The sequence below is a fragment of the Myotis brandtii genome, unplaced genomic scaffold (genome assembly GCF_000412655.1).
Source record: "Myotis brandtii unplaced genomic scaffold, ASM41265v1 scaffold344, whole genome shotgun sequence".
NCBI lineage: Eukaryota > Metazoa > Chordata > Mammalia > Chiroptera > Vespertilionidae > Myotis > Myotis brandtii.
The window spans coordinates 1,782,750-1,809,759 of NW_005363247.1; the positions used below are offsets into that span (position 1 = coordinate 1,782,750).

Genomic DNA, 27,010 nt, shown 5'->3' on the forward strand with positions numbered 1-27,010 from the left:
GCCAGCCCCAGCCCCTAACTGCCCTCCCCTGCTGGCCTGGTTGCCCTTAACTGCCCTCCCCTGCTGGCCTGGTTGCCCCCAACTGCCCTCCTCTGCAGGCCTGGTTGCCTCAAACTGCCCTCCCCTGGAGGCCTGGTCCCCCCTAACTGTGGCAGCCATCTTGTGTCCACATGGGGGTGGCCATCTTGTGTGTTGAAGTGATGGTCAATTTGCATATCACGCTTTTATTAGATAGGATAATTAAATTTTAAGTGAAGAATAGATATTTTTAATGAACTTGGCTGTATTTCATTATTAGAATAATGCCAAGGTTTTGCTTTGTCTTCCAGTAAACACACATTTCAATCAATCAACCTGTCTTAAAAGTATCGGATATAGATTTAGTGGATTTACTCAGCTTTGGATAATTTTTCTACTAACTTTTAGCTTCTACATGCTAACTCTATAAGCCACCAATGTTAATAATTTCACATTCTGGTAGATCAGCTAGCTATCTTAAGGTGTAAAAATTCAGTATTTAGTAATGTACTCTTCTCTATCTTTATGTTTTTAAATTAAAATAATTTATGCATTTATAATCATGCGAATAGACAATAATATTTATCCTAGGTACTTGAAATCTTAAAATCTTTTCAGAATCTCACAAAACAACACTAAAGCATTCTAATTGAACTAAATTGTACTGGGATAATTATTGCTTGAAGCTTTATAATGCAATCAATACAAGCAAATTCAATCCATAAGTGCTTTAGATGTCATATTACAGATGCTCCTTGACTTACCATGGAGTTACATCCTGATCAACCCATCGTAAATTGAAAATATGTTAAGGTCAAAATGCATTTAATATGTGCTCAGAACATAACCTACTGAACATCATAGCTTAGCCTACCTTGAACATGCTTAGAACACTTACATTAGCCTATTGTTGGGCAAAAGCATCTAACACAATGAATACGCTATAGAGTATCTGTTGTTTACCTTCGTGATCACATGTTTAACTGGGAGCTGTGGATGGCTACCCCTGCTCAGCATAATGAAAGGGCTGAGCTTGTCACTAGGCCATGAAAAGATCAAAATTCAAAATTCTAAATATAGTTTCTACTGAATGTGTATCACTTTCACACCACTGTGAAGCCAAAAAATTGTAAGTTGAACTATCCTAAGTCAGGGATCATCTGTTAAATAAACTATCAAACTGTATTTGTATTTTAGGTTGCAATGTTTCCACAAGGACAAATGATAATTTAAATGACCAAAAGTGGTTGTATATGGAAATAATTTACACACAATTTTCTAAATCCCTTAGTACTATAATGGCAAACAAAAAGTGATTAGTATCTTCTTAGATATGATAACAAGATTAAAATTTTTAGAACTGTATGTTAAAATGTGTTCAAATTCATTAAAAATAGTCAAACTTATATTTAAAAATCACACCCATTTATTATGTATTTTAAATCTGTTCTAAATAATTAAAAAAGTTAATTTAAAGCTATTTCTATTAATAACTATAAGGAAAAACATATTTAAACATACCAGTAGTAGAGATGAAAGTTGAGATGAAGAAAATATATGAAACATAATGAAAAAAGGTATTCAGAATCATTTTCTAAAATAAATTCCTGTAAAAGAACATTCAAGGCAATGTTCAATTTATTTAAGCACTGGTTTTTGGTTGTATTAACCATCATTTGAAATGAGTGTACCATATAACAAAGCAAAATTTTTGAACATGGATTTTTGTCATAAGTGTTATATTTTCCAGTGGTAACTAAAGTGATACCTATGCTGCTCTTAAGAATGTAGTGTTAAAATGCAGCTCTAGCTAAGATGACCACCTAATGGATGATGAGGTCTTCTGGACTGGATTGTACACAGCCGACTAAGAAATGTTCCATTAGTTACATAATGCCCAGACATTCAATAAATTGAAAACTGCAATAAATCACTATACTTAAATGGCATAGGCAATTAGAAATGGCCTGAATAAATAAAATCTATGCTAAAAAATTATTGTAATATTTAGATAACAATATTATTACAACAGACATACCATGAAGATTGCTAATGAAGAGTAAGTCCTATGATTTGACTATCATTTTGTTTTCCTTATACACTAATGCTAACTAGAAGTGGAATAGATAAAAGGCTTGAGTTAGCTTTTGTTAGATGTCTACCTTATAGATTTACAAAAGATATAAACCCTTTCCAATGTACTTGGTTCTTCATATATTTACATGAATAAGAGATTAATCTAGTTAGATGCTTATCACAAAACAATAAAATTCCAACTTATATAAATCAATTGAATAAAACTTGAATTCCAACCAGGGCCAATTAGATACACTGTCTTTTAATGACTCATAAATGTGTCTTTCAACAGGAAGAATTTTTGGTTATGATCAACATTGTTCAGCCAATCAGGTATTATAGCAGATCTGGTCCAAAGAGTAATTTGTTAATTGAGACATTATAAATTCATCAGACAGTATATCCTGAATACAAAGATGAGTAAAACTTAGTATCTGCCATCCAAAGAAATTAATTTTTGCCAAATTGAGAAAGACACTTTAAATATTAATTTTAGTCCAAGGTAGAAATTAATAAACATAAAATAGGTACACATAAAGTCTTCTGAAAGTCAGATATGGGAAATGATAACTCTAAAAGGAAAGGCCCTATGGTGGAAGTACTTATTTAAATGTTTTTTCTAGGTCTTTGTCATTTGAATTAGGCACAATTATTACCCTTCATTCACTTGCTTCATTCAGTTCAATTCAACAAACATTTATGGGACATCTATTACGTGTAAAACATTAATTTAAATGAGGGAGAAAACAAAGATAGTTGAATATGGTCCAGTCCCCAAGCTCAAGGAGTTTGCAATTTAAACTGAGTTTAGAATAACTTACATTTGTACAGTATTTCCACTTTACAATGCTATTGTACACTTATCATTTCATTAAATCCTTGAGAACCATGGTTACTAAAGGCACAAAAGTTGATGATATTTCTATTGTGATAAGAAAAAAGAACTGCAATGAATCAAGATTGTCTTCAGTTGAGTCTGTAGGGTTTTACTTTAGTGCTTCTGAGAACACATTCTAATTTTAGTAAGTATGTGAATATACTGACCCATTCTAGAATAGTTTGTGTGTTACTCTATTAAGTGGCTCTACATGCAGGAAGGGGGATGAGCAAGCAGAGTCGAAAGCGCCCTGCAAGGGTGTCAGCCCCAGTGCTTTCTTTACTGTAGAAGCCTGAAGAACAGACACGAATTTGTAAAGGAGCTTTGGAATTCTTTCTCGTATTTATATTTTATTTTTTAATTGCCATAATTAATTTTGGGATTTGAATGAGTCTTGATAAATGCTATTAGCATACCTTGAGAAGCATAAAAATATATCCCGTATTTAACTTTATTTTCTTAAATAATCTGAAAAATATTTTTATCCTCAAAACAAGTTACTTCACTTTTTAGAAAACATATCAAAGCATTAAGGACAGTACTACATATCACAATAAGATGATACATTTCATTTTAATAATTTTGGATATTTTCTCAACTATTTATAGATTCTTTTTCTAAAACTCAACTAGTTGAGTTGATAAATCAATAGTAGAATAATTAAAAAAACCAGTAAGTTAAATAATGGACTTCATGTTGCATGAACTTTCGTTCTTTTCCTCCACATGTCTTGTAAAGTAGTTGAATGTGTGCATCAATTATGGTCCAAGTCTAGGCGGTACACAGAAAAATCTTAAAGGAGTCGTTTTAAAACAACAAAGTTAAAAAAGCACCACTACCAACTCTTCGAGTTAAATACATGAATTATTGTTTTTAGACTCATAAAGCCATTCAAGAAAGTACTCTTCTTATTAACTCATTTTAATATGTTCAGGTATTTCTTGATAATAAAATCTATCTTGTGAATGTTTACTTCAAATAAACTCAATGTATATATCTCTATTTCTGTACATATGCAAATCACCTCACATCCAGGGCTTAGAAGAGATTCTAACTCAAATCCTACCCAATTTTTTATCTCAATTCAAGTCCACTTATGCATATTATCCACCTACAATATGTTCCAGGCACTTTCCCAGTCACATCAGGGAACCCTAAAATGAACAAGACTCCACAAAGATTGTAATTCAGAAAGAAGGAAGTGGCAGCATTAATTTGCTCATTTATTTAACAAATATCTATTAACTATATGCCAGGAAGAGACTAGATTTTGGACACGTGGGCAACAAAACTCAAAGTTGGCCTCGGACATTTTGGAGGAGGGTAGCCCAGAAGAGTTTATTAGAGGCCATGGAAAGCAGCACAGGATAGCCAATAAAGGTATGAAGTTCGGAGCCCAACTGCCTGAATCCCAGTGCTAGTTTAGTCAAATCCTTCTGAGGCACCCTTATCATCATGCACACGTCCTTGTTAATCCCCTCTGTCCTCTTCTTTAGTTCTTATTCAGTCATCCCTTGGGGCAAACACTTCCTCAGATGTTCTACATGTTAGCTAACAATGACTAATAAATACTTAGAGTGATGCCTATGATATATTTGCAGTAAGAAACTTAAAATAGCTATTTTAAAAAGAAATTATAAACTAAGAATACTTGCAATCCTTAAGCACTAACCTTCAAACTCCAATATACATATAAACATTATGTTGAAAGTTCTCCCAGGAAGGTGGTGGAAAAATATCTGCACTGTGAAGGAACACTGCATACGATCCTGAGGTCTGTACGTGGCAGACTACATTTTGAAACTTAGAAACTGTTTTCATTATTTCCACAAAAATTCCACCTGCCATGTCAAAGAATGCTTTGGCCAAGCATGACTGGTTAAGGAAGCTTTGAACAATCTAATCCAGTTATTTGTGTTACAACACCCGCATGGCTTCCTACTATTTTTAAAAAATTTTATTGTAACTGTACAATGGGTTGTTGTGGGCACAATGTGAGTAGCTAACCATGTGAAAAACTGTTTCCATGTAAAGTAAATCCTGGGTTTTCCAATTTTAAAACAGGTTTTGGGGACACAAATCATTTGTGTTGGGGATGTGACTGTGTTATTGGGTACATAGTGGTGTGTTAAAGTCTTCTCAAAAGGCAAGACATGTAGCAATAAGACATGACATATTCGAGCACTTTCTTTAACATCCAGCTCAAGTGTCTTCTCCGTGAAGGATTTCCGTAACGCTCATGCAGGACCGCATTAGGCCTTTTATTTCCTGTGTTATCAAAGAGCGTAGAACCAGCATGCAAGAAAAATAAAAAAGAATGTTGTTGAGCACAAAAATGTTCCTATGTTAAGTAATTAAAGAATGAAGTATTCCATAATAGAAAAAAAAGCATTCCTTTTTTTCACACCCCTACAGAATATTCCAGTTTGGTTCATAGCTGAGAGAATACTAAATATCCAGTGCTACCTCATCCTTAGAGATGCCAATAACTTGGAAACTAGATGATACAATTAACTGTCCACATTGGAAAGTTGTTGTGGAGGATAAAAACTTCTTTTTGCAAATATGACAAAGATGTAACACTAATGGCTACAAAGTCACCAGCTGAAAATATATGTGCTCATCTAGGAACAAGTCCAAAAATTTGATAAATTTTTTTGGTAAGACTGAATTCCATAGTGTTCAACAAAAAGTATACTTTAGGATTTTTTTTTCTTTGAGAACAGAACAAACACATTGCGTACTATAATAAACACTAATACTTTCCTTACACAACTTGATAAAGTTCTCTAGTGCATTCCAAAATAGTGTTTAAAACCTTCAGGCCTTATCATTTTATTAAATACTTTTTGCAAGTAGGAAAGAGTATAAGTTTCCTTTATGTAATGGAAATTTGTTACATTTTAATGGCCAGTTCCACATTCAAATAATGAATAGAAACACCAATGAAATGGTAGGTTCTGGAGGTAGGAAAAAAGCAGCAGTTTCTTTTACATAATGGAAATATATTGCATTTTACAGAAGCAACTTTCTAATACTGATAAGTGCCAATGAAATGAATGAATTGCCTTCTATTTTTCTTCCACATCCCTCAGGGCTGGAAAAAAGAACAATCCTGCTACTTCTAGTGTGAGCAGGTGAATAAATGAATGAAACGATTACTTTGTAGGTTTCTTTCTTTCTTTCTTTTTTAATGGTAAGGTTAATTCTTTGGCAATGTCCTCCTAATCAGTGGGATGGCACGCCTGCTGGCCACTCTTGTGGATTTGTCTAGTCCCTGGTTCCTTTAACATCTCGCCCTTCTAGAATCATAAAGCAAAATGAACAGTATTTTGCTTTGTTGGTGTTTTTTTTTTTAAAGAAACTGCAATTTTTTTTTCCGCCTTAAAAAATGCTCTATTCCAGAACATACCTTTCAGACACAAGCTTAGATCATGTTGGTGTGGCAACTGCAGCCCGACTGGGGCGATCAGACTCAGCCAGCAGAGCCCACAGCCATGATCGGGAAGCGTCAGCCCACCACGTGCGTGACATTAAGATGATCCACAGCAATCCTGCAAGACTACATTTTAAGTAGAGCTTCCAATTTGCTGTGGTTGGCATGACCTAATTTTGGCTCGAAAGGTACATTTTTTCCCCTCTGGGTTTTACTGACTACACATTGGAGAAAAAAAAAATCATGTTCTTAAAGGGATTCTTACTCTTTCCTTTTTTAAGGACATTTAGAGAATTTAACAACTGTTGGCCTCTGGCTAATACACAAACTAAAGTCTTTTTCAAGCTTCGCCTACATCTTGACCCCTCATGCCAAATATTTCAGGCAATCTATTTATAAAGTTCATCACTTCCCCTGTTACTTCATCTTTAGAAATGCCAATAATTTAGAAACTGGAATGATACAGCTGGCCTCATAAACCAGGGAAAGGAAGATTCTATGGAAGAGATCATTTCCCTGCTATAACTTAAGAATTCCATTTATTTTCTCCTCAATTTTATAGTTAGAAGGGAAGTAACGCTAATGTCCCTTATTTACTTCACCTCCGTGTTCAAATACGATTCAAAGTTCTAAAGATTGTGAATGCTGACAGGGGTTCTTCACCCTGGCTGCACATTTGAATCACTTGGAATAGTTTTAAAAATGAATGATATGTAAACCCATCCCAGACCAATGAGATCAGACTCACTGAAGCCCATTGGCCAGCATTGTTATGTCTAAAAGCTCTCCAAGAATTCAAATGTGAAGCCAGATCTTGAAATCCAGGGTATGAAACTCTCTCAGAAATATACAGGTATGCACCCTACTTACAGGTAAGTGATAGCATGACCTTACTTGGATGTAGTACGCTCTTGAAAGTTATCAGTCTATCCATTTATGAGCTGGCGGCCATGGAAGAGCTTTTCAGCTATTGCACGATGTGAGAGAAAAGCTCATCTGGATAACCTCGCTGACACTCAATAAATTTATAAGTTGCAATCAGAAAGCTCTGCTTTTCAGAGATAAAATGGTCGTAATAAATATGCCCCATTTCCTGCAAAACCAGCGCAGGGGGCTTCCAAGGACTTGAGAATCACTCATTTTATATTGACTGTATGGAGGGTTTACAGTTGCATTAAAAGTATAAATCTCACCTTATGATATTTACTGACTTGTAAATCTCTAATAATACTCTAAGTGAATTCAATGCTGTATACTTAATTTACTCAAGGTGATAATTTTCTAATTGCATGTGGGATGCTAATGTATAACTTACTTGAGATCAAATTCAGTATATTTTATGACTTTCAAAAAGGCAATCCATTAAAACAAAGTTTTCAGTCTTTCATAACTGATTTAATTCTCTACTCCAGTCACTGGGAAATGATATATAATCAAGCAGCGCAGTCCAGTTCGCCTTCCTTCTTCCCAAGATGGAACTGGGCTTATTTAATGAAGAGTTATTTGGTTTGTGGAGATAATGCGGTCTAGTAGCTGGAATGAAAAGTTGCTTTACAGACTTGGAATTTTATTCCATTATGTAACTAAGTGACCATCTAACCCCACATCCCCACCCCCATAAAACTAGATGTGGCTCATTTTACAGTAAGGTTTCCTATGGAATAATGCAATATATTTCTTTGTAACTTTGTAACTTACTGCTTATTTTCTGGTCATGGCTTGCCTTTTCTGTCCTCTGATATACACACAGAAGCTTGTGTGTGTGTGTGTGTGTGTGTGTATGTGTATGCGTGTGTTGTATGTTGTATGTATGTTTGGCAACATAGAAAGAACAAGTTCAATTTCTTCAATTCTATAAGTTTTACAAGGCCATGGTTTGTTATGTCTTATAGATTTATTCCCTTATAAAAGCATACCTTATTCCTAAAGTACACAAGATTTTTTTCCCAAAGGGTATGATATCCCTAAAGTGCATTTATTTATGTACTTTTTCTTTTTTAAAATAACAAAAAAGAAAATATAGTACTTGAAGTTTTTTTAAATTAATTTTTCTAAGAGATAAAAGTGTCCACTGTATGAAATATTCTTGTGGTGGTATCTCCCTGTTGATGCTCTTCTCCTCATTCATAACTTGTCAAAACAGTGAATTGCAGGGGAGGGCATGGACCAGGCGGTCCTTCCTTTCAGCTGTGTCTAGGAAGTAGGGTGGGAGTGGGGGTGAGGAGGAGCAAGTCCTGGAGGTCACCTCGAGGTCCATCTGTAATGGTGAGGTTTTTGTGTTACCAGAGAATGGGAAGGGGATTAACTACTAGTAGACGCTTCCTACTTTTGCTAAAATCCTCATAACTTTATTAGCTGCCCCCAATTTCAACAGAACCTAAAGTCCTGGGCAAGGCCTGGGCAGCATCTCCAAATGCAGAGGCAAAGTTGAGAACATGGGAGTTCATATAAAAACATTTCCCTTTGAAGAACACTGCCAGGATTTAACTCCTCATTTACGACTCATCTTAGGTGTCCTTTCTCCTACTGAAGACAGGCCTGACCAGTCATCTCCCAAGAAGTTGAACATTCCATTTACCTACGACATACCTGCAGTGTAACTTTTATCACGTTACATTCAAAACCACACCTGCCATGTTCATCACCCTCATCAGACTGAACCCCTCAGAGACTCCATCTTTCACTTTTGTATCCCTAACATCTAACAAAGCCACCTCCTATTCAACAGTTAGTGAATGGACTGACTGATCAATATATTTCCACCTGCTATTAAATACTTAGTGAGTGAACTGACTGACTAACATATTTGTAGTGGATGTCCAAAGGGGAAGTTTTGGGGAACAGCAGTAAATATTTTTATGGGCAGAGTTTACAGTATTTGTTTCTTTAATGTTCAGAATGCGTTGTCACCCAGGCTTCACACGAAAATCACCAGGCAGCTTTGAGAAGCAGCAATGCCTGGATGGCAGTCCATTTGAATTCAAATCTGGAGGTGGGACCTGGACATCGATATTTTTTAAAAGCTCCTCCTATAGACAGGATTGAAACCGCTGCTGTAAACTAACTAGAAGGAATGTTTTATACCTGTGACCCTGTCACTTAATATATACCCAAGATTGGTTACAGTTCAGTTTTTGAATGGATTCTGTTTGTGAAAACTGTTAGTTGATTTTAGTCCTTGGAAAAATCAAAATTTCTGAAAAGGCTTTCGAAATGCAATAGTAGCTACATCACACTCTTCTTCTGGAAATAATACTAATAACGCCATGTAATTATCCTTTATAGAATTAGTCCACAGCTATGACTTCCTCCTCAATGTTTGGGTAATCCAGGCCATTATAGTGAATACTTGTTTCCTGTATATTTAGAACTCAAATGGATACTAAATATAAATCTGGTGTTTTATGGAATCTTAAGAGTGTGCTTTACAGTTGGAAGGTTCCAAAGAGGGAATTCATATAACCATAGTCAAAATCACATTAGGAAGTAGACATAACTAGCTTTATTAGAAAGAGAGAAATGAACACTGAGCAGTACCAGTGGCACTTAATATTCCATAAAGCAAACTAAACTCCCCTTGCAATGGGCACCACAATGTGACATGGAGGCCATTTATCACTGTAACCAATTAATTCCAAATTACACATCTAATTCCCAAATCTTAAAGTCACACTTCTAATAAAAAACATTTTTAAATGCAGAGAACACAGGTTATTTTGGTATTTGCACGGTAATCCAAATAAGCATTTGCTTCTCTTCAACAGCAAAATAAAGCAGAACCAAATGTAGTTACTAAAATTCACTGTGGAAATTTGGCAAGGAATTCATGACTTTAAAGATATGGTAGCTATTAATTTTGAAGTCCAAAGCATATACATTTGGAAATTCATAAATATGTGAGTCTTGTTTGATCTCTGCCCAGCCTCTCTGCCCTTACTTCTAGTCAAGGGCATGGTAATTCTTTTATGAAAGAACAAGAAAACTATACTATGAACAAGAAAGTTCATATTATTTCTCATAGTAAAAATTCTAAAAGTGATCCTTTTCCTTTCTTAAAAGTCCTTTTACTAAACACAGAAATATTCAATTAAAAACCAACAGCCATCCATTTGATGAATAAACTTGATATAACATTCCCTAGTTTTCAAATATAATGCAAGCTGTTCTAACTTGTCAGTATTTATTTCACATCTATCTCTGGTTTTAAGGTTTTGTTGTTTATTTTCTTTTTCAACTACAAAGAGAAAGTTAAAAGGCATGCCTGAATTCAAATTCTCCAGAAAATCCACCTAAACTAATTAAATTAACTGAAAACTCCCGAAATCCATTTAATATCCATTTATATATTCTGTCATACAGCTCACATTCTTAAATTAAAACTACATAAATTATGATGACTCCTACAAGTAAAGGTTAAAAATTAAAACAGCTCAAAAAGTGAGAAGCAAACTAGAGGTCACTACACAGAGATGAGATACAACTAGATGTTCACATTTTGATTAAAGATTATATATATGTAGTATTTTTTCCTCCAGGTTAACAATAGAGAAATGTATCATAGAGCAAGAATTAGTTCACTTCTCTTTAAAAGCCATACAAACAAATCACAAAAGCATAGTCAAACATAGCTTTAAATATGTCCTTCTGGTGTTACTGAATACTTTTCTTCAAGATGCCACGTGAAATTAAGTTTCTGTAGGTTAGTCATTTTCTTTTTCTTGTCTAATTGCTGAGATAATGTATGTGAGACTTTTGGCTTAGTAGGTAAGAGAGCAGACACTGGAGACCGATTATGTTTGAGGTTCTAGCTTTGCCATTAGCTAAGTGGATAACTTGAGGCAAGATGCTAACATTTTTTTGCCTTAGTTCTTCATCTGTAAAATGTGGATCACGCCTATCTCATTTGGTTTTGAGGAATAAATGAGTTAATGCGGGTAATGTCGCAAGCTCTTAGAACAGTGTCCCAATATACAGTAAGCTCAAAAAGTGTTAGCTGTGATTGTATCAAAATAGCTGTAATTAATACTTTCAAGTTAATAACACGTTTTTACACATATCAAAAAGATATTAGAATTTTTAGAGATATCTTGAGTAGCGACACTGGATAAAAGTAAAAGTGGGATTTCCAAGTCATAGTTGAAAATATCAGTTATATTTATAGAAGATCAGTCTTACTTCGAACCACCAAGCCAGCAAGCACTGAAAACCAACTGGTCAACATATGTTGATGCAGATGGAAAAAGGATCTGACTGTCTAAATCCCCTAAAGAAAGCCCTTCTGGTCACTGCCGTCCAACCTATCATTACCCGCGCACTGAGACTCTTTGATGGGCTTCGTAGGCTATGAATAATACATTTTTTTGGGGACAGCTTCACAAAAATAGTCTGTCTTTGCTCCAAAAAGACCTATGACTAAGCAAATGCAAAGAAAGAACTACCTCCCAACCACAAAGGAGGGTGGTACCCATGTTGAAAATTGAAGCAACTGGCAAAATTCAAAAAAGTATTTTTGAGATAAACTAGCCCCATCATTCAGATGGGAAAATTTCAAGTTTCAAAGCTAATTTTCCCTAATTTTTAAAAATAAAATTAGAAAAAATATAATTATTTCATTATAAAGTATTATAAATAAAAGAGCCTGCCTTTTTAGAAGATCTGGTATCTAAAAGTATTTCACAGGGTAAACCATATTTGCAAATATTCTTTAAGTTTGTTGAATCTCACTAAGAGGAGTAAGCTTTTTATTTCCCCAATGAAATTTAGGATTGTATTAACACTTTGAGTAATAAATAGAAAATGTGGAAGATTAGTCATTCAAGATAAGTACAATTAAGTATGCCTATGGAGTTTTGTCTCAAAATGGTGTTATATATATTCAAATTGTAGCAAAAGAAAAGATTCTCGTTGTTCTCCCACTACTCCCCTAATACCGCAGTAAGTAAGTTAGCAAGGCTAAATCTACGTCTTGTAATGAATGACGGCAAATCTCCCCACCCCACCGCTGAAGGCTTTGAGGAGGAGAGTAGGAGGCTCTGACATTCCATGGGATTCAACCAAACGTTTTCTCAGTTCACCACCTGTGATTCTTGGTGTAGAGTAGCCTTTTTATCCCAAGAGCAAATATTCAGGTTTACCAAAAACTAAACAATTTCAAGTACCTACAGATTAGTTAAAAAGCAAAGTAATTTCAGAAAAGTCCTTTATCACTCATCTTAAACATATGTGTCCTGTTCACATCATCAAAAGCATTACAAAATCAACTTATGAAAGACGTATACATTTTTATATTTAAAATACAATGAAAAAGAATTCTTCTTTCTTTAGGAATTAAGAAACTTATAACAATCATTTGATACAACTCTAGACAAGATAATTTAGCAGTTAATCTGCATGATATGACAACAGAGCCCATAAAGTCCAAGTAAATTATTTTCTTGCTAAAATGTGCAAAGTTGTTTCAGAAAGGTCTCTTAATGTACATTGCTTGAGTTGTCTATGTGATGACAATACATGTTATGACAGAAATTATGCCTTAAAATGTATTTCATAAATTATCTTTATGAAGAAACATAGTAACTAGTTATCCTATAAAAATATATATAATCAATGCTTAATTTGTATGTGATTATTCATTAATATAGTTTCATTTTTAGCTGATATGAATAACTGATAAAAATGTGTAATTTTCCAGAACTTTGAGTTGCTCTTCATGTCAAAGATTATTTTAAAAATCTAAAATTAGCATTTAAGTACATTTTAAAATCTTCAGTTCTGGGAGATACTTACAGACCATGATCTGTATACAAAATGTTAATGTGTCCACTCTCTCTGCATGTGCCTATACACACAGTATGTACTTACTACACATACTTAAAACTTAAAATTCTGCTAACGTATTATGCTCTTTATTTCAGGAATGAATGTAGGTTTGCAGTGCTCATTTTTTAAAAAAATTTATGTAAAGTTAGAGAAATTGTTTTCTATGAAAAGTACAACAAAATTGAATTTTTATTTAGAATACTTGATAGGAATAGAGACACTTTAATAAATAAAATCAGTTCAGAAGTATTGATCTATTATGCTACAAAAGAAAAATATCACCTTATTATCAGAGTACAGTTTATCAAGTTTCTCCATAGGATAAGATAGTTTAACTGCTTTTGGTTTCATTTAATGGTGTTAAAGACTTAAGAAACCCACATTATCTATGAATTCAAATAACATATTTATGACCATACCCTAACTTGTATATCACAATATTTTAAAATAAAGCTTTGACTTGAGTAGGAAAATAGGTTTGATTTTAGTAGGAGATTATTTGATCATAAAGTAATCAAATTGGAAATTTGATATTTTCATAAAAATATTTGGTTGATTTCAGACAGAACTATATAAACCTACTCTTATATTTAAATACAATACATATCGCTAATCATTAAAGATGTTTGTGAACCTTAAAATTTTTTTAATGGAAAGCAAATATTTGGTCAAAAATATGTTTGGAAGAAAGCTTTTGGTCGATGAATGTTATAAAAGTTTCTTCGAAATTTCTTAAAGGCTGAGTACAATAAAACTAGGGCGATGCATATATTCTCAGTTACTCTTTAAAAAAACCTGTAAAAGTGACTATAGTGGCATGTTCTGACACATTCTCTTCATAAACCGAACCCTGTTAGTGACAGCAGAACAGATTGTGTGCATCTGCTGGGAAGGAGCCAGATGACAGTGGAAAAACGCACATGGATACCTTGGCACAGCAAATAAAAAAATGAAGAAAAAAAGACCTGGAAGAGAAAGTGTTCAACTTTAATTGAAACGTTCTTTCCAACATGATGAACTTCATCCAACCACCTCTTGTAGCCTGTCAATTTTACATATAAGAATGTGTTTTAAAAGGGTCCTTTGTTAAATAGAGCTGTTTTGTCCTCCTTCCGCACTAAATATTGACTCAGGTTTTGGATTATTTCTTCAAATTATGGCAAATGTAATAAGCATTAATGTCAAAAAAGAGGCCAAATTACTCTACTACAGTCTGGTACAAGAATGCTAACCTTCTAAAACCCTTTGAAGTTCCAGTCAAATTTTAAATATCTGTGTTAAGTTATGAATTATGTGGGTATTATACTGCCATGTGCTAGAGATGCCACAATTCAAATATTCTGCAAATGTGACTATTGTAAATACTGTGTGCACTCAATAGTACTACACTATTTTATTTTATGCTGATCAACAACAGTATTGTTTAAACAGTTGGCTCAACAGCACTGGAGAGGTCCATACATAAAAACAAACATGCTTCTATAAATTGTACCAGGACGTTCTCTGATTACAATGAAAATTTACTCTATACAGTATACAATGCAAATTTTAAACTGGAGACCAAGTTGTTTAATAGATTACTACTCTGACTGAAGCAGCTGCAGTAGAAAAATAAAAAAAAAATCTGGTGATTAACAGCCATTTTCCAGTAATCATAACCCTGGAAAGGGCTACTGAGCAGGGGGAGGGGGTTGCAGATGGGATAATTCTCAAAGCTCATGTGCCTTAGAGGGCTCCATCATCTTCACACAGACATTTATTATTATTATTATTATTATTATTATTATTATTGTTATTTTTAAACTAAAGCTTTTAGAGGCTTCCTTGATTGCAGTGTTGGGAGCCATCCATGCTGTTTTACCACAGGGAAGTCCACTCTGCAAGCATTCCTTGCACTGAGCACTCTTTAGCCAGGCTGAATGCAAGGCAGAAAGCTGAATGCAAGGTGCACACTAGAGGGGCATTATTTAAGAGCATGAGAATAATTTCAAGAGGTTGCAACTCCACAGGTGGTCTAAACTGGGCAGACCTCGTCAACATTACCTGTCAACCAAAACAGGAATTTCTTTGAGAAATTAAGTGACTATAAAAGCTGGACAAAAAGGTGGTAAACAGACTCTGAGACCAGAAATAGGTCGATTTTCATCCACATCTTATCTAAATATGTTCCTTTGTGTTATCAAAAGGTGTAATCCTCAGGTAAAATTCTGCATTTTCTGTTCTATGTTAGATTTCTTCTCACATGAAGAAAAATACCCAAATTAAGATAAGTTCACTTGTTCATCATCTCAAAGTTGATAAACTATCATTAAAACTAACAATCCCTCAAATCTGGAAAGTTAAAAAATGACATGGGAGTGCCACTTACTCATTTTTTTAACTATTAAAATAAAAATGCGTTTTATCTTTACTAGTAAATACAATTCATTAATTTATTCAACAAATATCTATAAAAAAAACTATTATTTGCAAGCGTGATTGTGAAGGAATAGAAAGATGAGTAAATGACACCTGGTCATCATACATTTATTCTACTGATCTTATTACATACAACCAAAATTATGAAAAAAGAAATATTAATTCATTCTTCAAAAGTGGCTAATACACATGCTAAAGCAAATAAAAACCTTTAGAATTCCTGGTGAGGCTGTGTTCACTATTAAAACCACCTAATAATTCTATGTACATCAAATGCTTCCTCCAACCTGAATTGTTATTAAAACTCAGCAATAATCTGCCTGAAATTCAGAAGTTTCAATAAATGACTTTTAAAACTTATAGATGGAATAATTTTGTTTCTTTTATTTCATTTATGGTTCTAAAAATAATATAACATTTATTTAATAACATCTGATTCTGTGAAAGGTTTTGATATTCTTGAAGAACTATATTGTACTTAGCGATCATTAATACTGGCCTACCATGGCATCAGAATTAGAGACTTACCCTGAAAGTAACCCAATTTTAACAGAATTAAGGTATTATTTAAAAAATTTCAAAATAATGATCCCACTAAGCACTAAGTGATAATCATTGGCAGGAAGATAAAATAATCAAAATATAATGTGGTGCTATGATAATAATTTACTAATTACTGAGCACTTACTAGTACATTGTGCTTTTATATGTATCATCATGTTTAATCTTTACAACTCTAGGAGGTAGGTGGTATTAATATCCCCATTTTACAGATGCTGAAACTGAGGCTTTCTGGTGGTTAAATAACTTGCCTAAAGCCACTAATCAGTAAATGGGAGGCAGAATTTTGAAGTTATTCAGTTTGGTCTTCATTCTTAAATATTATTCTCTATTGCTTATGGGCCACTTGGTCTAATAGCACATATATGTATCATTTAAGAAATGATATTAGGTATGGCAATGACGTCCTTCAACTCTTTATGCTTGCAAATCAAAAGAACTGATTTTCTCTTTCTCTTGTATTCATCCTTATCCTCTCATGCTTTTTGTGTCTCACACTCTTTGCTCTCCCCCTTCTATCCCCACTAAACACACACACACACACACACACACACACACACACACACACACCAAGCATGCACACATACTTTGGACTTTTGGCCCAAAATGATGTTTTCACAGAACATCAAGAAAGCCATAACTCGGTTCAACTAGTCCAATAGCTGTTACTCCCTCCTGAGACTTCATAATGCTATGCATTTTTTGCCGTAAATGTACCATCCACTGACTCTAAAGCCGTCAGCGATTCCTTACAAAGACACCATCCTATAGTCTGCTGTTTCAAGATCTGTGTCTGGAGCTCTTTCATGAAATGGCATTGGACTTTGATGAACCACATCAATCTCTCAAGTGTAAGAATAAGTCAACACCTGAAACAATTCAATGATCTCACATGTGTAGTCAAAACAATTAAAAGTGCATTTGCTTTCTCATAATACCAAATATTTTGAAGCAAGAAAGGAACTCAGAAGAGAATCCAAAAACAATAAAAATTGAGAAAAAAGGGTGAGGTCAAGAATTCTTTGATTTTTAAATTTATAAAACGAGAGAAGGGGAAAAAGTCACATAGCGTTCATCCTAACTCAAGTCAAGAAAGATCAAACAGTCCTGGAAGGGACATTCCCCATTCATTTCAAACAAAGCGCCGTTGGGAAATAAGCAATGGGACTGAGTATTTTACCCAGCCCTCTGCAAATCTATTAATGTTATCGTGGGAATTTCTTTTTGGTTTATGTAAGAGGAGAAAAACTCAACCGTGAAAGGAAAGAAAGATGTAGTCAAAATTATTTCCTTAACCTATAACCTATACAGACTGTTAAGTGGTCTTTGGATAAATACGAGAAATGAACAAATGGATACACTTTTTTTTCTTAATAGCCAGGTTTGTTCGTCTTAATTTAGTTAAGGAAAAAATCCTGATGGAATTAGGTCTGGATTTATACCTTTTAAACATATTAACTGTTACAGAAGAAGGGTGAAAAGATCTACTTTCTGGACCACAACACCTTTCCTTAAAGACCACCCATACTTAACGAGGTTCCTCAAATGTGAATGGAAATCAGGCACCTTAAAAAAGTACAGTACTTGGTAATTTATTGGTTTACAGTTAAAATATTTTAAAATTCTTGCCCAGAGAATTACGTACTCCAGGAACCTCCAAGAGATTCATGTTTTAATCAGGTATAGTTTTATAATATTTAAATAGCAAAAAAATCGATTTCCTATTTAAAAATTTTTATCCAGTACACATTAAACAACTGAAACTTTACAATATGTCTAACAATATTTATTGAGTGGTAATGATTCAAAGTATCCTACTGGTCAGGAGAATTCCAAGAAGATCAAGAAGTCTTGTACCATATCCTACATAAAAGCAGTTTTAAAGGTTGAATCTGAATTTTAAATAGAATGCCTAATTTTGTAAAAAATAAATGTCAAAATTACTGACTCCTATGTATATTAATATATGCAGAAAAGTTTAACATTTTCCCCCTGGCTAATGAGCCCTGAAACTGTGCCAGGTGTAGGGCCCTTTTTCATAACACCTATGGCAAGAATAGGCCATTGTGATCATACTCTTAGGATTACATTTACATTTTAAGATCTGTGTGGTATTACTTTCTTGACGCTATTAGGAAACATTTGCATCCACAGAAAAACAGTTGCTTGATATTTAAACATAATTAAAATGATCTTTCTTATCTATATTTTAAAGAGAAAATTAAATTTCATTTAACGGTTGGTCTGACTTGGTAAGTTTTATATAGGCAATGAACAATTCATTTACTGGGTTAATGACTAAACTAGCATTTAAACACTATTTGTATATTAGTATAAAAATAAAGTCTCAATAAATATTTATTATATAGTAACACTTTCTACTTAAGGCTCCCTCTTAATACATTTTTATTAGAGAAGGCTAGTTAGATAAAGGTGTGCTGGCAATAATCTGACTACACTTCACACAAATGAGAATTCTACTATTGATTGAAAGGAGCCGCGGCAGCTAGAAATTATTTTTAATAGGATTTTTTAAAATCACATTGGTAACGACTGAAAATGTAACTGGTAATTAAAGACTGGTTTTTAACAATTTTTTACTTTATTTTACAAAGAGAAGTATGAGCTTTCAGACTACAGTTTTCAAATACAAAGAATATTAATGCAGATAGTTGGAAATTGATTTACTTTGCATGGCAATAAGCACACTACTTACATTGTACCTTTCAAACGAAGAGCATAAACCAAATCTGAAAACTAAAGCCCATGTTTTTCCTTTGCACTCTGTATTTTGACCTAGCAATCATTAAAAGTGTGAGTGTTTATCCATAAAAATTACTGTAGTGCCACATACTGCAGTGGACTATTGCTATTTCTCGAGATAAGTACAAAAAACACTCAATGTTAATTTGCATCACAAAATGACCTAACATATCTGGAATATAATGCACAGCCTTCATTGAAAAGAAACCATTATATTTTTCTCTGCAAAACACCAAAAAAAAAAAAGTACAGACATCTGATTGGGCCTGCACGTGCTGAGAGGAGGAGGGAGGGGGAGAGGCCTCATTTTCTATTTTACACCTATTGTTTTATGCATTCTAAACTGCTATATGGGAAGAAAAAGGAAACAGTGAATCCACTTTGCAGTTCATGTCTTAGTGATTTAAGAGGCTGAATTTTCAATTTAAAGAAGAAAAACACTATGCTTTTCCTTTACCAAAGTGACTGCCCAGGAAGAAGGCCCTCTGCTCCTTAGCCTCTGCCAGGGGACAAGAGGACACTACTTGGGGCTGCACGCACTCTGAGACAGAAGAGGGGAAGTTTATGATGTGGCACTGTGCGTGTATCTGGTCTGCAGCCAGCGAGTTTCATTCTGCAGCTCTGCTGCCAGTACCTGCCCTGAATATTCAGAAATAAAACTCCACCACCAGAGCTCTACCTTAGAAACTGGATGTTACGAAGAATTAAAAGAGCATATTTTACTTTCTTTATCCTGAGTGTAATTACTGTTTTTGAAAAGAAAGAGCTGAAACTATAGTAACTGAACAATTTATATGAAAATTTTTTTCTCTTTTTAAACTCCTCAAACTGCCTTCCCACAAAGCCATTTAAGTTAAATGGGACATTTACAGACTCACCTACATGAAGGCTATAACTTAAAACATCTGCTTAGACACGTATGTTCTGTTCAGATGTAAAGAATGTGGAAAAAAGCTGAAAAATACAGGCGCATTATATTCTTAAAAAATGTGGGGTGTGTGTGTGTGTGTGTGTGTGTGTGTGTGTGTGTGTGTTTTCATTCAAGAGATTTTGACTGCAATTAGGTAGTCGGTCCTATAAAGGCTTCCTTGTGTGACCATGATTTCTAAAAATAAAATGCTCCAGTGAATATTTCTGCTAAATAATCACATCTTCAAAATTACTTTAAAGAAATCCCAATTCCCTCATGTTACATTAAGCAATAATACCAGCTTTCCATAATAAGCCTGGGTTGTACACCTCATGCATGGTCAACAATTAATTAGAAGGTTAAAAAAAGTCATGTTTACTCTATTAAGTAGTAGACTAATTTCCTTGTCTGTCCTTACTTATTTACATCAGTGAATCTATTTTCTATTTTGCAAATGCATAAGCATATCTAAGCCAAAGCTGCCTATCTTCGGGGTTCGGGGAAAGATGCATTGGCTTCCTTAACATCCTAACTTGCTGAAATAATCACAGACATTAAAAAAAGAGAGAGGTAGTAGTTAGTTGCTTAAAAAAAACAAACAATTTGCATTCTAAGGACCATATCCACCACTTGTTAAAACCAATATGCTAGAGATCCATAGTATCTGAGAACAATTTATATGAATCCATGTGCATCTTATCTATGACAAGAAGATACAAGAAGGAAACCAGACCACGCTCAGGATGCTATTTGGTAAAAGCAGGTTCTCACCAGGACTGCTTCAGAGATTGGTTTCTCCAGTCTATAAAAACAAGTTTAAAGTACTTTATTTCAATAAATTTACTAGACGATTTGCATTGTCATTCTACATGAATAGCAACCACTTGCAGGATGAACAACATTGCTCCATTCATTTCGAATTTACAGCATTAAGAATTAATAAAGTCTCTATAATGCCTGCATTATTAAAGAGTAATGATTCCTGCAGAAATCTGCCTATAATAGGTTTACTGTTTTTATCGCTTGTAATATCACCAATTTCCTTTATAATGTCCTCAAAAGATTCTCTTCATGTGTATTTTGAACTTCATTTGTACTAGCTACTATAATTTAAAAATAATTACAGAGATTTAACTCAGGCAATACAATGACAATGTACAACAAATGCATTATGGTGGTTAATAACAAATGAATGCTACTCATATTCACCTGAAACCAAAACATGGATTTATATAACAGGTATCACATAATATTTATACTTAACAGCAATGCGGCTTTTCTTTCTGCAGTTAACATTAAAATAATACAAAGAAATGTGAAATACTACTATTTGGGGTAATCTTTTTTATAATCTTATTTTTTACAATGGTACCCCTTTCATAGAATTTTCTTTATTTGCATACATGAAAACAACTAACAAAAAAGAACACTGATGCTATCTACTCATTCTTCAAAGACAGGGAATGGGTGCCTCTGGATCCTTTCTCTCTTTATGCCTCAATATGTTTGTAAAATAGTTACTATTGAATTTTTGTTTTGAGCAAAATTAATTCTCGTTGAATAATATTAAAATTACAAAACTTCCATAGACCTTTACAGCATTCAGTGTAAGAAGGGTTATCAATAACTGCTTTTAGAAAAAACCCCAGACAGTTTCCTTTGCTCACTGACTGGAGCAGCACATTAGAAATTATTTTTTTTCTCATGCTCTTATTCACTTACATACTGCATATTTGCTTCAATTCTCCAAGGGAAGAAATGTGGCTCTTGTGGGAAAGGTCCACCCCTTTCTACATGTTTGCTTCCTTGAACGAAAGGACTACACCCCCTTACATTCTTTGAAATGTGTCCAACATGAGCAGAATTGTGTTAGCACTGTATTATTAGCCAAATTAGAAAATCTTACATGAGAGTTAAATATGATTGAAGTGTGGTGTGTTTTGAACCAGGATAGCTAAATGACACCTATGTATATAGGTAAACAGCAATGAACTACATTCATTTAGTCTTAGTGTCTAAGTTTGGAAGCTCTGAACATTTGTCTTAATGGAAGAAATTTGTGAATGTTTTTGTGCACATGTGTGTTGTGTGACAACTCAGGAAGAGGCCCATAAATGTTACAGGCTTTTTAGTGCATCCTTTAGATTTAAGATCTATTAGAAGAATGCTTCCTCCCTTTCATAAGTATTTTAAAGAAAAAATATTGAGAAACTAAAGTATCCATCTTCATAAGTAGAGTCAGAAAGCTGAAATCACAGAAGTGCAAAAATATCGAAAGTCAATGCTCATCATCCTAATGACATCAAACTCACACCAAGTTGGTGTCCACTAACTTCAATCTCATTAAGACAACCTGCTGGTCATGAGAAGTTATGTTCTAAAAAGTCTTCCATCAATTATGTAGAATAATGTACTCTCAAGGCAAGTATAATTTTGTTGTTATTTGATAATAAAGTGGAAATCTGTGCATTTATCTTTACCTTTGTTTTTTCTAAACCCTATTTTTCTTTATTGCACTTTTACAAAGACATATGCAAGGGTCAAGACACAGAGTAGGCAAAATTTTATATCTCTTTAGAGATATTTTAGTGTTTAAATGGTTAGTGCCTTTGCAATTTGTTCATCAGGCATTTCCGAATGAATGCAACTATATAATTTCCAGGCCTACAAAATGGAAGCTATACTATTCTGCCTATGTTTTTCACTTGGAAAAAGAGTGAACATAAACCGTGAATATATAAACTGGAACTGAAGGTAATAAACTTATTAAAACTTGGTAAGATATTGTTATGGTCAAAGAAAACCTGCAAATGTGTGCCATAAATTCACTCAGATGAAACATCTCATTCACTAGAATTTCCTACCTTCTTATAATGCACAGAAAATTAAACACATAAATATTAATTTTATGTATCACAGAAGATGTAGGCAATGAAAATGCAATGTTTACATTTATGGATGACTCATTAGTGTTTTATTGTGTGAAACACTAGGAGGCATCAGTTGGGTAAAAAAGGACTTCAATTTTTAAAGAAGCAAGAAATTACTGTAGAGTTGGATGTGTAAAAAGTTGGGCTTTTCAAAATGTTATTATGTAAACCAAACTTTCTTCTCTGAAATAAACTCTGAAAACATCATATTTTGTTGTTGTACAGAATGGTCTTTATGTAACATTTATGAAATACATATAATTTGACCAATACATACCTATTAAGCTATATTTCAAATGTATGGATTCATAACTATGTAATTACACATTTTTATGAAGAACATGCTTGGTAACAGAATCACATAATGGCTATTGACTACTATGCGTTTTCTGCTCAGTTACTCAATACCATCAGTGTATGTTTTATTTCTGGCAAATTCTGTTTTGTGCTCTCTACAATGTCTCTGAAAATGTCCACTGCAATTAAGCCTTATAATAACTGCTTCCCATAAGCAGCCAGAACTTGATTTTGTTCATAAAGAAGTGATGGAACTTAAAATTTAAGCAATAAAGACATATATAAAAAAGACATTTTCTCTTATTTCACTATCGAACGCCTGTCATTTGAAAACTGAGTTTTCCGCTGTTTGAACGGTTCTTCATAATGATGAAGCAACAGGGTCGTGGTATACTTAGCTAGCAATCATTTGAAATTGGAGCGTCCTGTCATTTCCCAACAATCAGCTTTTATCTCTGACCTATCAAAATAACACGTGAACTGGGTAATCCGCCTTTTGTAAGGTGCACAGACCCTGTTGTCGCTCCTGGTTTTGTGAATCGCCTCTGTAATCTGGTTTGATTTCCTAGAGATGACAGATCTCGGTGAACAGTCAGGCTTTACTGAGTGCAAGGCAGTCCACGCGCCCCTGAGATTAATGTACAGTGCTGAGGATGAGGGTCTTAATCACCTAGCCTTCCCCATGCAGCACACAGTCTAAACATCAGTTATTAAATCTTCTCATTGCGTCCGGGCAATCACTATATTCGTAAAATGAATATGTGCATTTTAAAATAAGTTTTACATATTAATTTGTGTGAGGTTTTCTCAAAGGCTGTGCTTTTGTAAAATAAGTAGAACTTTATTAATAGTCTCATTTAAAGTCCACTCTGTGACCCTTAATTGCATATGAAATTCTTCCATGTTGTTTTGAATCATGCCCCTGAAGACAGGGTTCTCTGTTTAATAACTATTTTTTGTTGTTATGTAGCACAAGTGTTGCTGCACAGATATTTCCCCATTTTTGTCACTTTCTGAGATTTCAGACTCAAAATATACCGCACATAGAGTTGAGAAATAAAACCACAAAATATAATACAATAAACAGAAGAAAGTTTTGAAATATAATGTTAACATATGCCATGTACTTATTTAGCTTGGTTTTTAATAAAAGAAATGTAAATACAATAAATCACTTTTCAGGAAGATATGGTGTAATGTTATGCAATTTTTGATTTGATAAAGTGAGGACTAAGGAAGAAACTCATAGAAATCTGAACAATATAAAACATGATGCTTTTTCAATTTCAATTTTGAATCATTGGTCCTTTTCCCTATTAGAATGAACCATTTCCCTCAAATATTGAAAACTGAATATGTTGACAAAGAATAAAAGAGGCCAGATGGAGTAAAGTTCTTGTTATTTATATTTCATGCATTTAATGATAATGTGTTTGGATTCTGAAAAGTTAATATAGGTGATTGCATACTTTTAAAGTCTAAACAGCTCAGGAAAGATGGAAAATTGACTTTTTAGCATACAGTGCTCATTTTTTATTTAACTGAAGGAACAAATTAATATTTAATAAAAGTTACATATTTAATATTGTCTTTCACTATATCCCACACACATACACAGCAATCAGAATATAAATAGCATAATTAATGAAGAAGTAAAATATTGTCTTTAGTAAGAAGTCTGCAAAATGTGCCATAGATGCTCCAAAGTTGCGTGAAGTATATTACTAAAAAAACAGTAGATTTTTATAAAGTTTAGCAAAATTTAAAGTAAAGATAACTGCTAACTATTGTCTCCTTAACTTGACTGGGAGACCATATTTTAATCAAACATTGAATTTAAAGTTACCTTTGGCCAAAAAAACTTTTAGAATTGAGTTAGTAGTCTAATATACAGCCAAATGTAGTTTCCTACAAATAGAATGAGGTATTTTCGAGATTTTGCCCCCTTGAGATGAGATATGAGATACGTACATTTCATGTTACCTGTCAAGTTCTGAAGCACTTGCTTTAGAGCTACTTCTTTGAACTTAATAATTTCATGCATATATTGGAAGAATGTAATATGGTTTTCTAATTGCATTGTATTTAACTGAAACTGATGGAGAAATAAAAATACGGCTTCTACCATATTGGTACATACGGAACATTTTCAAAGACTAACCAAAACTGACATTATTTTAAAAATTAAATAAGATATTTGAGTTTCAAATTGGAGATTGTTAATCTATTTAAAGCAAAATTAATATTCAATTCAGAGGTTAAACGGGGTTCACAGGTGGTCACATTTCCATGTCTTACCAATTCTCTAGGGAGTCAACTTATTATACTCTACAATAAACATCTTTACTCTGCAACCACAATTCCATTGCAAGGTGCCAGTGAAAAAGAGGCTGGTCACTCTTTTGGACTGGTATAATAAGGTGGCTGGAGTTCCCTTTATAGCACTTAGAAAATATATGCAGTCACTAGCCATTTCACAAGACAGTCACTGTTCCAGTTAGTTTCAGATTCACAATAGTAAAACCCACTTTGTGTCAAAGCAGTTCTTCACTGAGGACCGGTTAAAGAACTGGCAGAGAGCCCGATTCCAGTTATTATACTGTCAGCATTTACATATAAAGGTATTTTATACAAAAGACACACATTTCTAAATTGTGAAAAAAAAGAGCCCCCCCCCCCCCCACAAAAATAACTACTGGAGCTAGGGTAGTCAGAAATGTTTGAGATATAACATTTCCTTTGAGAATTAATAGCCATATTCTGGGAAGGAGATAACATTAGTATTAAATTTAAATACTTGCATAATATTTAATACAATAAACAATGTGATATATATATATATATATATACATATATATATATCCTTTATGCCAAACTTTATCAATGAGTTTGCTAACTTTCATCCAAAGTCCAAACAGAAGGCAATTTAAGAGACTTAAAATTGTTTGTGTTAAAACAGCTATTTATTTGACTTGACCTAAGTAGCAATGCATATACTGAAATACCAATACGAATTGTGAAATGTATAGACTACCATAGCCAGGGTGTTACTTTTTGTCCACACCAATTAAGAAGCCCTCTATCAAGCCAGCACTTTGGCAAGGGAAGGGGATGCACAAAGGTATACCCTGACAGACAGCCATGCTTTAGTTCAAACTAATCCCAAGAATTAGCAGCTCAAAAGCATAACCCAGGGCAAATCAGTCTTGGGGAGACTCAGAGGAGCATCCCTCCACAGTGAACTCCAGGCTAAATCTTAAGGCATGTACTTCAAGGTCACAGAACATTCTATGAAATATTAAAATCTACCAGTCTCCACATGCTCCACCGTAACAAACATGCTAATGACGCGAACTAACTTCATGAAACTTTAAACACAATGATGTGACAAGAACGAGTCAGGAGTGATTTCAATAACTGATGGCAAACGGATAAGACTATCTAAAAAGTTACTTTTAGCAACAGACAAGGAAATCATGGAATCTAACGAAAAGAATGGACAACAACCCTCAACTTCAGCCTCCAAAAAAAGGCACAGGGGTAGACCCAGTGCTGTGGCATATCCTGATGCAGATTTCAGAAACAATACCCCGGCTATTTCTATTTTCCTCGAGAAATGTCAGAGGTACTCACATGAAGGAAGACCAGGTCAGATTAGTCCTTGGGATATTTTCCTTTCTTAAGAGAGGGAGAGAAAAAACACACAACAATAATCTTTACTTCGTCCAGCCTTGAAGTGCTTCTCCACCTGATTCAAACATGCAGCCACGCCGACCCACACAGAATCTTCAAAGTCAATCCAATAGCAGCCCGAAGATGTCTGGGTGTACGCGTGTGCTCAAGTGTCTGTGACTGCGAGCAAAGCAAGCAGAGAGCTGGAGACGAGGTGTGTGTGTGTGCGCGCG

General features: G+C 34.1%; 1 protein-coding gene across 11 annotated transcripts in view; it reads right to left on the reverse strand.

Annotated features, from left to right (window-relative positions):
• MEF2C (myocyte enhancer factor 2C) overlaps positions 1 to 27,010 on the reverse strand; it is a 158,389-nt gene that overhangs the window by 110,904 nt on the left and 20,475 nt on the right. For 3 of the 11 annotated variants that reach the window (XM_014543957.1, XM_005871491.2, XM_005871486.2), the window contains exon 1: positions 26,739 to 27,003. The exons of 3 other annotated variants lie outside the window; for them this stretch is intronic. The gene's annotated coding sequence lies outside the window, so the exon portion shown is untranslated. Of the gene's footprint in view, positions 1 to 26,738; positions 27,005 to 27,010 lie in introns of those variants that run through there. 5 more of the 11 variants (XM_014543951.1, XM_005871488.2, XM_005871492.2 and 2 more) reach the window with 3 other exon arrangements.